Below are 16,280 nucleotides of genomic sequence, written 5' to 3'. Positions count from 1 at the left end.
CCCACTCTGTTCGATGAGGCCTTACACCGTGATTTGGCCGACTTCAGGGTACGATACCCAGACCTCATATTGCTCCAATATGTGGACGATCTCCTCCTGGCAGCCCCCTCTAAGGAGAGCTGCCGACGGGGAACCCACGCCCTCCTACAAGTCCTAGGACGGCTGGGGTATCGAGCCTCTTTCAAGAAGGCACAAATTTGCCAGACTGAAGTAACCTACCTAGGTTACTCCATCAAGGATGGACAGAGGTGGCTCACTCCGGCTAGGAAACAAACTGTCCTCCAAATCCCGCCACCGCGGTCCCCCCGTCAGCTCAGAGAATTTTTAGGAACAGCGGGCTTTTGCCGCCTCTGGATCCCTGGGTTCGCGGAACTGGCAGCTCCCCTGTACCCCCTCACCAAGCCAGGAACGATGTTTGTCTGGGGGCCCACCCATCAACAGGCCTTCGAGGCTATTAAGACTGCCTTAATTTCAGCCCCCGCACTGGGGCTGCCCGATTTAACCAAGCCCTTTGAGTTGTTCATTGACGAGAAGCAAGGCTACGCCAAGGGAATTCTAATTCAGAGACTGGGGCCCTGGAAAAGGCCTATAGCCTACCTCTCTAAGAAACTGGACTCCGTGGCAGCAGGCTGGCCCCCTTGCCTACGGATGGTTGCTACAGCCGCCTTACTCCTTAAAGACTCTAATAAACTCACCATGGGACAGCCAATTACTATCTTAGCGCCCCATGCCATGGAATCCCTGGTCCGGCAGCCCCCAGACAGATGGCTCTCCAACGCCCGGGTTACACATTACCAGGCCATGCTTTTAGACTCGGACAGAGTCACCTTTGGGCCAATAACCAATCTCAACCCTGCCACGCTGCTCCCTCTCCCAGACGGGCCCGAGGATCATGATTGTCAGCAAGTCCTGGCGGAAATCCACGGAACCCGCCCTGACCTCACTGACCAGCCCCTCCCTCACCCAGACTTCGTTTGGTATACGGATGGGAGCAGCTTCCTGGATAACGGGACACGACGGGCCGGAGCGGCTATCACCACCACCGACCAGGTAATATGGGCCAGCCCTCTGCCCCCAGGGACCTCCGCCCAGCGTGCTGAACTGATCGCCCTGACCAAGGCCCTGGAACTGGCAAAAGGAAAAAGGCTAACAGTCTATACAGACAGCCGGTATGCCTTCGCCACAGCCCACGTACATGGAGAAATTTATCGGCGCCGAGGACTCCTCACCTCAGAAGGTAAAGAAATTAAAAATAAGACTGAAATCCTGGCCCTCCTGAAGGCCCTCTTTTTACCCCAGCAGCTCAGCATCATCCATTGCCCGGGCCACCAGAAAGGGGACTCTCCTGAGGCTCGAGGTAATCGGCTGGCTGACGAGACAGCCCGCCAAGCCGCTACAAGACCCCTCGACACTCTCGAGGCGCTCTCCTTACAAGGAGACACCGGAGCGCCAAGACAGCAGGACCGGAATTGGAAATTCACCGACGACGACATACAAAGACTTCAAAAGATGGGCGCGCTTCCTGAAGGCCCTGACCATTGGCGATACCAGGACAAGGTAGTCGTCCCCTCAAAAGAAACTGACTATTTGATTGACTACTTCCACAAGCTCACTCATTTAAGCGCCCAGAAGATGAAGACCCTCCTTGAAAAAGAAGAAACGGACTTTTACCTATTGGGAAAAAAGGAGGCCCTCCAGAGAGCCATTGACAATTGCCGGCCCTGCACGCTGGTCAATACCAACAAGTCCTTAAATTTGTCAGGAACTAGGGTCCGAGGACACCGGCCAGGGACCCATTGGGAAATTGACTTCACGGAGATCAAACCAGGTATATACGGATACCGGTACCTGCTGGTCTTCGTAGATACTTTTTCAGGATGGACTGAAGCCTTCCCCACCAAACATGAGACGGCCAAGGTGGTTTCCAAGAAGCTTTTAGATGATATTTTCCCTCGCTACGGGATGCCACAGGTAATTGGGTCCGACAACGGACCAGCCTTCGTCTCCCAGGTAAGCCAGCAGGTGGCCAAACTACTGGGGATTAATTGGAAATTACATTGTTCTTATAGACCCCAGAGTTCAGGACAGGTAGAGCGCATGAATAGATCTATTAAGGAGACTTTGACTAAATTAACGCTTGCAGCTGACACTAAGGACTGGGTGGCCCTGCTACCCCTGGCCCTATACAGGGTTAGGAACACCCCTGGCCCACATGGACTTACTCCCTTTGAGATTGTCTATGGTTCACATGTTCCTATTGTTCACTTCCTTGACCCAGATATCGGCTCCTTCGCTACCAGGCCTTCCCTCCAGGCACACCTAAGAGCCCTCCAAGAGGTGCAAAATGAGGTATGGAAGCCCCTAGCCCGTGCTTATAAAGACCAGCTTGACAAACCCCTGGCCCCTCACCCATTCCAGGTCGGAGACTACGTCTGGGTCCGACGCCACCGGACCAAGAACCTTGAACCCCGCTGGAAAGGACCTTACGCTGTTCTCCTGACTACCCCGACGGCTCTCAAGGTAGACGGAATTGCCACCTGGATCCACGCAGCCCACGTCAAGGCAGCCAGGGAGACAGACCCAGACAAGACAACATGGAAGGCCCATCGAACCGACAATCCCCTAAAGATAAGACTTTCCCGAACCTGATCCGCCCCATGACCCTTACTTTTCTCCTACTATCCCTCCCCTGGGCCCCGTCTGCCAGCCCTCACACTCCAGTACAACAAACCTGGGAGGTAACCAATGAAGAGGGAGACACCGTCTGGTCGGTCACCGCACTACACCCTCCATGGACTTGGTGGCCGGACCTGACGCCAGACCTCTGTAAGTTGGCAGCCGGGTCACTAACATGGGACCTTCCCGACCACACTGACCTCTCTAATCCCCCGGCTGAAAGACTATGCGTGCCAAATGGGATAGGAAGCACTCTCGGGTGCTCCGGACAGTTCTACCGGGCTAATCTTCGGTCCATTCAGTTCTATGTTTGCCCAGGACAAGGCCAATCTCGGCAGTTCAAGCGCCAATGTGGGGGGGCCCCTGATTTCTTTTGTGCCGCATGGGGCTGTGAAACCACGGGCGAGGCTTCCTGGAACCCCTCTTCCAGTTGGGACCTGATCACGGTAAAGAGAAACAGTAGCTATGACAGGCCAGGAGAAGGAGAAAGAAATGAGTATAAATACCTCCAGACTAAATGCGCCCCCTTCAATAGCCCAGAGGGGCCCTGCAAGAAAAAGTACTGCAACCCCATAGTCATCAAGTTTACAGAAAAAGGAAAGCAGGATCGCCGATGGCTTAAGGGGAACACTTGGGGGTTGCGATTGTATAAATCAAACAAAGACCATGGGCTAATTTTCAAGGTCAAGTTAACCCTGACTACCGCTCCCACCATGGCAATAGGCCCTAACCCTGTCCTGGCCGAGCCACCTCAAGCCCAGCCTAGACCCCAGGTGCTACCCCCACCCGCTCCACCGACGACGTCATTTTCGGTAAATCCTAGCACCCCCTCTGCCCTAGATTCACATCCTAACACGAGAAATCAGCTCCTGGACTTGGTAACGGGGGCATACCAGGCCCTAAACTATACTTCCCCGGAAAAGACTAAGGAATGTTGGATGTGTCTCACCTCCCAACCCCCTTACTATGAGGGAGTTGCCCTTACGACCAGCATTACCAACTCCTCCACCCCAGACAATAGGTGTCTCTCCAATACCCCTCACCGCCTTACGCTGTCTGAAATATCCGGTAAGGGAACTTGCTTAGGGACCGTCCCCTCGTCCCATAAATCCCTGTGCAACACCACTTTGACCAGCACCCTGAAAATTTCGGAAACCAGGTACCTCACTGGCCCAAATGGAACCTACTGGGCCTGTAACACTGGGTTAACCCCATGTGTCACAACATCCGTCCTTAAAATGTCTTCGGACTTCTGTGTATTAGTCCAGCTCTTCCCCAAGATCACATACCATGACCCCTCCGACCTATACCGCTATTTTGAGGGGATTAATCGTTACCCCCGAGAGCCAGTATCCATCACTCTGGCACTGCTACTGGGAGGATTAACAGTCGGGGGAGTTGCGGCAGGGATCGGAACCGGGACTACTGCTCTCACTCAGGTTGCTCATTTTCAGCAGCTACAACAGGCCATGAACGCAGATCTTCAAGCATTAGAAGAATCTATTAGTGCATTAGAACAGTCCCTAACCTCCCTTTCTGAGGTAGTACTCCAAAATCGTAGAGGGTTAGACATTTTATTCCTGAAAGAAGGTGGACTCTGTGCAGCCCTCAAGGAAGAATGTTGTTTTTACGCTGACCATACAGGGGTAGTTAGAGATAGTATGTCCAAGCTGCGAGAAAGACTAAAACAGCGACAGTTACAATTCGAATCAGGACGAACGTGGTATGAAAACTGGTTTAATAAGGCTCCTTGGTTCACCACTTTAATATCTACCATAACAGGCCCTTTGTTAATTATTGTTCTGCTCTTACTTTTTGGGCCCTGCGTTCTTAACAGACTGATGCAATTCATCCGAAACCAAGGCCACCTATCGGTTGTACAGGCCTTGGTTCTAACCCGACAATACCAACAGCTCCAACAGACACAACCAGAGGTCATTGAATGAAAGATTTCATTCAATTTACAACAAGAGGGGGGAATGTAAGACCCCCTCCCCTGTGCACCCGGCATAGCAAGCATAGCAGCAGTAACGTTATCTTGCAAGGCAAGACTAAAATAATGGGTTCCCGAGGTAAGATAAGGCCTGGAGCTCAGAGGAGAAAGATAAAAGCGTGCTTGTCCTTGTCAAACAAAATATTTATGGTCGGCCATCTGGCCCAGGGAGTGGACAAACTCCCCTGTTCCCATCCGATGGCCGGGCCATAACCTCGCTCCATGTCAAACAAGATATTTATGGATGGCCACCTGGCCCAGAGAACGGGTAAACTCCCCTGCTCCCAGAGCCCACCTAATGACCGGACTATAACCTCGCCTCATTTAAATTTACCAATCAGAGCCCTGTAACTATGCTTTTCGCTTCTGTAATCGAGCTTCCCGCCAAACTCCCTATAAAGGACCCCCTAAAGACTCGCCCGGCGCGCCAGCCTCTTGGGAGACTGAAACGCCCGGGTACCCGTCCCCTTAATAATAAAGCCTCTTGCTTGTTGCAGCCGAAGCCTTGGTCTCGTTGGTTCTTGGTGGGGGTCTCCGCGTTAAGACCGCCGTGTCGGGGGTCTTACATGAGACTGACATCGATGGACAACGGCTCCACCCAAAGACCTACCATGATGCAATGCGTCCGCGCGCACTTCATTCTAAGCACCAGCTTGAAGCATAATAAGCAAGAGAAAGATCAAGGAATTGGCCGAAGTCCCAGGAGTCATGGAGGAATAGGGATGCTGGATGTAAAATCACGCTGGTACAGTCCATTTCCAGAGAGCCACAGACAGGCAGGAGGCTCTAGGGTCCTTCCCGCAACTGGGGGCTGGCACCTGCTGCCCGAAGAGTGGGGAAATTACAGGCAATCTGCTGCCCCAGGATAGCTGTCAGCTAAGGCTTTCCAGTCCTGACTCAGGGGATGGACAGGCTGGGCCAGGAGCATCACGATGCTAACTCTCTGGAGTGCCAGCATGTGGGAAAAGGACAGGAATGTCTTAAGATCAGGGGTGTTAAATGCCAGTCTGGGGAGCTGGGTGTGGTGGCACACCCCTCTAATCCCAGCACTCAGGAGGCAGAGGCAGGCGGATTGCGGTGAGTTCAGGGCCAGCCTGGTCTACAAAGGGAGTCCAGGACAGCCAAGGCTACACAGAGAAATCCTGTCTTGAAAAACAAAAAACAAAAAAATCTGTTTGGCCTTTGCTAGTCTCTTGAATCTGCTACTCCAGAGTGAGGGTCCTGTTTCTCATAACACCTGAGTCATGTGGGGCAGAGTACTGCTGTAATGGGGCACTTGTGAACGGAGGCAGGAGGGTCACGCGTTTCAGGTCATCCTTGCTACTTAGTGGGTTTGGGGCCAGCCTGGGCTGTATGAGATCCTGTCTTTAAATAAAAACACGAAAACAAATATCTATTACCGGATAGTGAAGAATGGGTACTCTTTAGCCGACCATGGCCCAGCGGGAAGGAATCTTCTCACACTGTCCACTTCCATGATTTAACTGCATCTTAACTGCACTAGCCAGCTCGCGGCCAGTCCTAAGGATGCGCTCTTCTGTCCAGGGTTAAAGAGAAGTTGGCTGCTTGTACTGAAAGTGAATAAAGCAACCTTTTGGTCTGTTCACCCTGAGCGACTGTGAGTTGTCAGAACCTTGGTGTTAAGCCCATGGCAACCTTCGTGACAAGAGGAGGAGCCGCAGAGCTTCCAGGGTCTCTCAGAAACAAGCTCACAGAAAACCAGGTTTTCAGTGTGAGGCGGTGTGGAGGCAGATGTGCACAGCAGCCACGCCCCAAAGCCTTGTGCAATCCCCAGAGGGGGCAGCACTGAGGCAGAGACATAGGTCTCCCTGCCACCCAACCATCTTTTCCATAGAGAGCCTGAACTTGTAGGGGAAAACAGAACGATTTTAAATTATTATTATCATGTGTGTGATGCACATAGGAGTGCATGGGAGCTGTGTGTATGTGCACAGGGTACATGGGAGCTGTGTGTATGTGCACAGGGCGCATGGGAGCTGTGTGTATGTGCACAGGGTGCATGGGAGCTGTGTGTATGTGCACAGGGTACATGGGAGCTGTGTGTATGTGCACAGGGTACATGGGAGCTGTGTGTATGTACACAGGGCGCATGGGAGCTGTGTGTATGTGCACAGGGTACATGGGAGCTGTGTGTATGTACACAGGGTACATGGGAGCTGTGTGTATGTGCACAGGGTGCATGGGAGCTGTGTGTATGTGCACAGGGTGCATGGGAGCTGTGTGTATGTGCACAGGGTGCATGGGAGCTGTGTGTATGTGCACAGGGTGCATGGGAGCTGTGTGTATGTGCACAGGGTGCATGGGAGCTGTGTGTATGTGCACAGGGTACATGGGAGCTGTGTGTATGTCCACAGGGTGCATGGGAGCTGTGTGTATGTGCACAGGGTACATGGGAGCTGTGTGTATGTGCACAGGGTACATGGGAGCTGTGTGTATGTGCACAGGGCGCATGGGAGCTGTGTGTATGTGCACAGGGTACATGGGAGCTATGTGTATGTGCACAGGGTGCATGGGAGCTGTGTGTATGTGCACAGGGTGCATGGGAGCTGTGTGTATGTGCACAGGGTGCATGGGAGCTGTGTGTATGTGCACAGGGTACATGGGAGCTGTGTGTATGTGCACAGGGTACATGGGAGCTGTGTGTATGTGCACAGGGTGCATGGGAGCTGTGTGTATGTGCACAGGGTGCATGGGAGCTGTGTGTATGTGCACAGGGTGCATGGGAGCTGTGTGTACGTGCACAGGGCGCATGGGAGCTGTGTGTATGTGCACAGGGTGCATGGGAGCTATGTGTATGTGCACAGGGTGCATGGGAGCTGTGTGTATGTGCACAGGGTGCATGGGAGCTGTGTGTATGTGCACAGGGTGCATGGGAGCTGTGTGTATGTGCACAGGGTACATGGGAGCTGTGTGTATGTGCACAGGGTACATGGGAGCTGTGTGTACGTGCACAGGGTGCATGGGAGCTGTGTGTACGTGCACAGGGTACATGGGAGCTGTGTGTACGTGCACAGGGTACATGGGAGCTGTGTGTACGTGCACAGGGTGCATGGGAGCTGTGTGTATGTGCACAGGGTGCATGGGAGCTGTGTGTATGTGCACAGGGTGCATGGGAGCTGTGTGTATGTGCACAGGGTGCATGGGAGCTGTGTGTATGTGCACAGGGTACATGGGAGCTGTGTGTATGTGCACAGGGCGCATGGGAGCTGTGTGTATGTGCACAGGGTACATGGGAGCTGTGTGTATGTGCACAGGGTACATGGGAGCTGTGTGTATGTGCACAGGGCGCATGGGAGCTGTGTGTATGTGCACAGGGTGCATGGGAGCTGTGTGTATGTGCACAGGGCGCATGGGAGCTGTGTGTATGTGCACAGGGTACATGGGAGCTGTGTGTATGTGCACAGGGCGCATGGGAGCTGTGTGTATGTGCACAGGGTACATGGGAGCTGTGTGTATGTGCACAGGGTGCATGGGAGCTGTGTGTATGTGCACAGGGTACATGGGAGCTGTGTGTATGTGCACAGGGTACATGGGAGCTGTGTGTATGTGCACAGGGCGCATGGGAGCTGTGTGTATGTGCACAGGGTGCATGGGAGCTGTGTGTTTGTGCACAGGGCACATGGGAGCTGTGTGTATGTGCACAGGGTACATGGGAGCTGTGTGTATGTGCACAGGGCGCATGGGAGCTGTGTGTATGTGCACAGGGCACATGGGAGCTGTGTGTATGTGCACAGGGCACATGGGAGCTGTGTGTATGTGCACAGGGCGCATGGGAGCTGTGTGTATGTGCACAGGGCGCATGGGAGCTGTGTGTATGTGCACAGGGCGCATGGGAGCTGTGTGTATGTGCACAGGGCACATGGGAGCTGTGTGTATGTGCACAGGGCGCATGGGAGCTGTGTGTATGTGCACAGGGCACATGGGAGCTGTGTGTATGTGCACAGGGCGCATGGGAGCTGTGTGTATGTGCACAGGGCACATGGGAGCTGTGTGTATGTGCACAGGGTGCATGGGAGCTGTGTGTATGTGCACAGGGTGCATGGGAGCTGTGTGTACGTGCACAGGGTGCATGGGAGCTGTGTGTACGTGCACAGGGCGCATGGGAGCTGTGTGTATGTGCACAGGGCGCATGGGAGCTGTGTGTATGTGCACAGGGTGCATGGGAGCTGTGTGTATGTGCACAGGGTGCATGGGAGCTGTGTGTATGTGGCTGGGGATTGGTTCGCTCCTCCACTGTTACATGGGATTGGGCTCAGACTGTCAGGCTCACTCACCAAGCTCTTTAACCTGATCAGCCATCTTGGTCAGCCTGGGAAGACCTTTTGAGCGATGGAAGTGGGCCAGGACACAAGAGCTTGAACAAATCATCAAATGTAAAGGCTGTTTTTCCTGCCAAACATGGTGCTGCACACATATAATCCTAGTACTTGGCAGGTACAGGCAGGTGGATCGCTGTGCTCTCTGTCAGCCATGACCCTGTCTAAAAAAAGTGTGGAGTATCTCAAGTACAGAGTGTCTCGAGCAGCAGTCAATGTCTCCCCGTCCCTGTGGCACAGGGTGTAAGGAGTCCTCCAGAGTGGAGTTTTTAGTCCTGTCCTCTAAGCACTGCCCTCACCCTGGCCCCTCTGCACTGCTTCGGACATTCTTGCAAATGCCTGGAGTCACTGGGGTCTCTACGGGCTCTGTTGCACTGGATTTGCCTTTCGGGGAAGCTGCTCAGATCTGTGTCCCTTCTTCACTCTGGATCCCTGCCTCGGCTTAACCACATCCAGGCTTGCCTGGATTAAACAGATTAAGGTTTCCACCAGTGGAACTGACTGACATAGGTGTTCAGGTGGCGTTACTGGAGGATTTTCCTTACATTATTGTCTTCACTATTGCTATTTTAAAAAAGAATGTGTGTGCATGTGTGTGCAATATATATGCACCCGTGTGTATTTGCACATGCAGGTGTGTGTGTAAACCAGAGGAGGCTACACTGGCTGACCTGTGAGCCCCGGGATCCCCTCCTTCTGATTCCCCAGCTCTGGAAGTCGAGGCATGCACAGGCCCAGGTGTCTGCTGGGGTGCTGGGTTTGCTCATGCCAGTGAGACAGACAAGCCCTTTTCTGACTGAGTTGCCCTTCTAGCTCCACTGCTACTGTTTCACCTTTACAAATAAAAAGGTTTTGTTTTATCATTAAAAACAGAGTAACTAAAGAGCAGAAACAAAATATATAATCAACAATTAAAAAATACAGGAATGGGGCTGGAGATAGGACTCAGCAAAGAGCACACATGCATGCAACACACATGTACACACACATACATGCATGCAACACACATGTACACACACATACATGCATGCAACACACATGTACACACACATACATGCACACACACATTAAAAAGCGAAACCAAGTGGAGAACCTGGAAACAGGGCACAGGTGGGCATCCACTGAGAACGACTGTAGTAGCTTTTGAGAAGAAAACAGCAGGCTGCAGGCAGCTCCGAGGAGGAGGAGAAGGGAGATGGGGAGAAGGGAGGAGATGGGGAAGACGGAAAGCCAGGCCTCTAAGTTATTTATGGAGGGGGTGGGGTCGGGTGGAGTCTTCAGAGAAACCCAGAGAAAGCCCAGCACGCAGGGAAAGGAGGCTTAGGCTTTCTTTCTGCTGGTATTCAAAAAAGTTAAGAGACAGGGGCCTGTGGGATGACTCAGAAGGTTGGTTCCTGATTGTCCCCAACAGGCTCAGGTATTTGAACACTTGGTCCTCAGCTGTTTGTACAGGAAGTAGGCACTAGAGGCAGACTTTGGGAGTTTAAAGACTGGAGCCATTTCCATTTGCTCTTGGGGCTCCCTGTGTGTGTGTGTGTGTGTGTGTGTGTGTGTGTGTGTGTGTGTGTGTGTATGTATGTGTGTGTGTGTGTGTGTTGTGTGTGAAGATGTGACCCTCAGCTTGTGTGTGTGTTAAGATGTGTCCCTCAGCTTGTGTGTGTGTGTGGGTTTTAACGTGTGACCCTCAGCTTGTGTGTGTGTGTTAAGATGTGACTCTCAGCTTGTGTGTGTGTGAAGATGTGACCCTCAGCTTGTGTGTGTGTGTTAAGATGTGACTCTCAGCTTGTGTGTGTGTGAAGATGTGACCCTCAGCTTGTGTGTGTGTGTTAAGATGTGACTCTCAGCTTGTGTGTGTGTGAAGATGTGACCCTCAGCGTGTGTATGAGTGTGAAGATGTGACCCTCAGTGTGTGTATGTGTGTGTATGTGTGTGTGTGTGTGTGTGAAGATGTGACCTTCAGTGTGTGTGTGTGTGTGTGTGTGTGTGTGTGTGTGTGTGAAGATGTGACCCTCAGCTCACTATTCTCTTTAGTACACCTCAAGCTGCCTCCCATGAGGGACTCTCATCTCTCTGGGACTGTGGCCTGAATAAACGCGTTCTTCTGTAAACCACCCTGGTCATTGTGCTTAGTGAACAAGAAGAACCAAGACACTAGAAGAGCCGAGCTGGGACCCAGAGCCCACAGGGCAGAGGGAGGACTGACTCCTGCAGGTGTTCTCCGATCTCCACAAGTGCAGTGTGGCACACGCGCACAGACACTCAGACAGATACACACGCGCGCGTGCACACACACACACACGATAAATTGATAAGTGTAAAAACATTAAAAAGAAAAGTTATGCTTTTTGAGTCAGAACTCAAAGAAAGCAGGCCTGCATGGTGGGAACTGTCTAGAAGCGATTGCTGGTGTGTGAGCTTTCTCTCTCTCTCTCTCCTGGTTTTGGGATGGGGCCTCATACAGGGTAACCTAGGAAGCTACGAATGATCTTAAACTTCTGATCCTCCTGCTTCTGCCTTCCAAGTGCTAAAACGACAGGTGTGCTCCACCGTGCGAGAGACTAGACCCCGGCCTTGTGCATATGAGGCAAGCAACCATCTGCCAAGTTGGCCACATCCCAGCCTTGCAATTTTGTTTTCCTTTTTTTCTTTCTTTTTTTGTTTTCTTTTGGTTTTGGTTTTGGTTTCTGGAGACAGGGTTTCTCTGTGTAGCCTTGACTGTCCTGGACTCACTTTGTAGACCGGGCTGGCCTCAAACTCACAGCGATCCTCCTGCCTCTGCCTCCCGAGAGCTGGGATTAAAGGTGTGCACCACCACTCCTAGCTCAGACTTTTAAATAATCCAGAGTAACCGCCTCCCGGTCACGTGGTGCTCCCCACACTAACTCCTGGCATGTGTTCAGCACCGGTTCTCTCTTCCCATGATTCCTCTCTCCCCGCACCTTCGAGCCTTAGCTCCACCTCTCACTGCAGCCCTGCTCAAGTATTAGCCCTTTTATTAATTTTGGAGGCAAGGGTACATGGGGTACGTGATAGTCTGCTTGCAAAATGGAGGCCGGGGCAAGGGGCATGCCCCGGCAGGAACCACATTTTCTAAGCACTGGACTGGATAGCAATTGTCAGCATCCCCTGAGCCTTCTGATCCTGACTCCTGGGGATCCCGTGAAGCGTCACGACACATACGTGTCGGTCACCTTGAGGGACTGAGGCCCCTGGGGGATGGTAGGAAGAAAGTATGTTCCAGTAGACCAGGGCTAGGGAGTCAGGAATTCCAACCAGTGAGGCCAGGGTGTGATCTATAGGAATGTTCATCTTGCGCTCCAGCAGTGACTCCAAGGCCAGAGAGAAAAGCGAGGCTCCAGTTCCCAGAACAGCATGAGGATTGCAGGGCTGAGGATCAGACTCAGGGTGGAGAAACTGCCCGACCTGAGGTGTCCTTTCTCAGGTGACTTTTACCTTTTTCTTTCTGTCTTTTTCTGGGTCTCTCCCTGGCCTGGGGTTTATAGATTAGGCAAGGCTGGTTGGCTTAGAGCACCAGGGACCCACTTGCCTCTTCTCAGTTACAGTGATTAGAAACACGCTACCATCCATGGCACCAATAGTTGTGGGCATTACCCACGGTCTCTCTGCTCTTTACTGGCTGAACTATCTCCGCAGCACTGGTTTGTGGTTTGGTTTTGGGTTTTGGCTTTTTTTGAAAGTCTCACACAGTAGCTCAGGCTGGCTTCAAACTTGCAGCAGGGACCCTGCCTCAGTACCCCAGTGCCCTGAGATCTGGGATTAGAAATGTGTTCATCAGGCCAGGTGTGGTGGCGCACGCCTTTAATCCCAGCACTCGGGAGGCAGAGGCAGGAGGATCGCTGTGAGTTCCAGGCCAGCCTGGTCTACAAAGTGTGCCCAGGACAACCAAGGCTGCACAGAAAAACCTTGTCTCGAAAAAAACAAAACAAAAACAAAAAAGAAGTGTTCTTCTGCACTAAGCTGAAGAGCCAGTTAGAAGGCAAAGCTGAGGTCAGACACAGTTAGCCATTTTCCCTGCAGGATACTGGACAGCTGGCGCAGCTCCCAGCCTCTCCCGTGCCTCCTCTTCAGCAGTCACACGGCTTTAAATGAGAAGGGAGTGCGACCTAGCCTGGGAAGCCTTGTTTTTTGTTTTTAATTATAAATGAAAGACTATTCTAACTCTTCTTAATAAAAGATGGTTTCAACGAACTGCTGTTCAGCTGGTAAATTGTCCTTTCTGGAGCATCTTCATTTCATTAGGCCACTGAGTGCTGAGAAATTTCCTGGCTCGCAGGTCAAAAGGAGGCTCTCTTCCCTTCTCGGGGTCTCTAATGAAAAAACAGTGCTATCCCTGCGTCACGCGCCCTCCATTACAGGGACCCTGCGCTCTGCCTTGCCTGAGGTTTCTCTCTGATGGAGTTTTAATTGCACCAAAGCCTCTCTATGCCAGACGACGGTTCAGGATCACATGGGAGGAGATGAGTGAGCTCCAAGTGGAGCGGGAAGGGGAAAATCTCAACATGGAGGAGGCTGGGAAAGCCTCTCTGGGCTGAGGATGGATGTCAGCATTATAATTCAGCTAAGAGCGGCCAGAAGATAATGGGAGAGACAAGGGGCCTGGATAACGCACAGCACAGCTTAGGCTTCCTGGAAGCTTTCCTACTGCCTCAGAAAAAGGCCCTGAAATGGAAGCCAGTTGCTCAGGTTGCAAGTCATTTGGCCCGGGGGGGGGGGGGGGGGTGCGGGGGGGGGGCGGGGGCGGGGAAGAGTGGCCCACCAGGCAACTGTTGGCACATTTCTCTGGTTGGTCCTAAGTTGGGAGAGAAACAGAGGAGCTCTTGGTTATCCATCCAGGCTGTTTGGGGGTCCCACTGTTGTTAGGGAGAATTGCTCAGCTTCCTGGGCAGGTTGCCTCCCAGCACCAAACACACATACACACACACACACACACACACACACACACACACACTCACCTAAATATACATGGACAAGCTTGTTTTAGGGCCCCTATTGCTGTGATGAAGCACCATGTCTGAGAACGCACAGAGGAAAGGATTCTATATTGCTGTTCATCTTCTGTGGAAGTCAGCACAGGAACTCACACAGGGCAGGAACCTGAAGGCAGAAGTTGATGCAGAGGCCATGGTGGAGTGCTGTTTACTGCCTTGCTCCTCATGGCTTGCTCAGCCTGCTTTCTTTTCCCTTTTTCTTTTTCTTTTTTTGGGAGGGGTTGTTTCGAGACAAGGTTTCTCTGTGCAGCCTTGGCTGTCCTGGACTCGCTTTATAGAGCAGACTCAAACTCACAATGATCTGCCTGCCTCTGCCTCCCAAGTGCTGGGATTAAAGGCGTGCGCCACCATGCCCGGCTCAGCCTGCTTTCTTATAGAACTCAGGACCAGCAGCCCAGGCATGGCACCACTCACCATGGGCTGGGTCTTCCCCCATTAGCCTGCCAGCCCAGAATGGCTCCATCCACACTGGGCTGGGCCCTTTCTCATCAGTCCCTAAGTAAAAAAATGTCCTACAGGGCTGACTACAGCCTGATCTTATGGAGGCATTTTTCTCAGTTGAAGTTCCCTTCTCTCAGATGACCCTAGCTTGGCATAAAACCTAGCTATCACAAAGTTCATACAACCATACACAGAGACACAGAGACACACCATACACACACACACACACACACACACACACACACACACACAGAGCAAGGGGAGGATGGGAGGGATGCAGGAGGAGAGGGAGAGACAGACAGAGTGAGAGACACATGGAGAGAGACACACAGAGACAGAGAAAGACACACACAGAGAGAAGGAGAGACAGACAGACAGACAGACAGACACACACACAGAGAAGGAGAGAGAGAGAATTCTACTCTCAACCCAGAAAAATCTCTTGACTGGCTATAGAGACGTGGTGAACAGGTCCTACACTGGAATGTGCTGAGCACAGGGACAACTTGCTAAGGGGACAGAGCCCATCACGCCAGGGACACGCCCACCGTGTGGGGCCGGGTCCATCCCTTCCCAGGACACTGCAGACCAGACTGGCAGGGTTTCTGGGTGATCCCTCTGTAAAGAGGCGGCTTCTGACGCTAAGAGGAGGAGACGTCCTTGGGTTGTAATGCTGACGAGCATCTTAGGCACCAGCAGAATTCATGTGCATTTGGGACAAACGGGAAACTGCTCTCTCTCCTGCTCTCTAACTCGCAGCAGTCGTTCTGAGTGCGAAATTAGGAGTCCTCCCCTTTGTGTTTAATTGCATGTGCATGCACACATATGTACAGCACGGTGCACATGTAGACATCAGAGGACAGCATTCAGTTGGGAGTTCGTTTTCTCCTTCCCTCGTGTGGGTCCTGGGCACTGGACTCAGTCCTTAGGCGTGGTGGTGGGTGCCTTTACCCTACAGAGCATCTTGTCAGCCCTTTTGTTTGTTGTTTGTTTGTTTGTTTGCCCTGACTGGAGGCCTGGCCCAGGGGAAGTCGGATGCTTAGATGAAAATCTCTCAGAGCGACAAGCCTGGTGTGGCTGTCACTGAGGAGAGCGACTGCGGGAGTTTCTCCTTCAAATGACTTTGCTCCTGTCCTCCTGTAGCCTAGATTCTCATCCAAGCCAGAGCAGCCCTCTGAGCAAGAGAGGGTGGTCTGTAGGCCTCTGTCTGTCTGTCTGTCTGTCTGTCTGCCTTTGCTTCTTCCTACAGCCCACCCCTCTACGGCTGGCCCTGACTCACCAGATAAGGTTGCTACAATGGAAAACAAGAGCAAAACCAAATGTCAGGTGGTGAGTCAGAGTGGAGCGCACAGGGTAGGCTGGAGAAACCCTGTTCTCCAGGGTGACATTCAGAGGAGAGCAGGAAGCTGTCGGAGGGGCACAGTGTCATGCTTAGCCGTCCTCCCCTATTTCCGGGAATGAGCCTTCCCCAGCCCCATCCTCTCTGCAGCTTTTCCAAGAAGCCTGTGCCATCCCAAAGACCTTAAGCTGATCTCCATGGGCCACACCCAGAACTCGGCTGGCATAGGCGGGTGGGTCTCTATGAGTTTGAAGCCATCCAGTTTTAGGCCAGCCAGGGTTACATAGTGAGACTCTGTCTCAGGAGAGATAGATAGATAGATAGATAGATAGATAGATAGATAGATAGATAGGACAAAACCAATCACACTTCTGTTCCTAGCAGGTCACTGTAGATGCCTTTAAGTCCACCCATGATATCACAGGGCCCAACGTACTGAACTTTCAGACACACGTGTCATTGCTTTAGTGGGACCCGCAGTAGTG

The sequence above is a fragment of the Acomys minous genome (assembly GCF_964271855.1).
Source record: "Acomys minous genome assembly, chromosome: 18".
NCBI lineage: Eukaryota > Metazoa > Chordata > Mammalia > Rodentia > Muridae > Acomys > Acomys minous.
Note: the sequence above shows the minus strand (reverse complement) of the source record.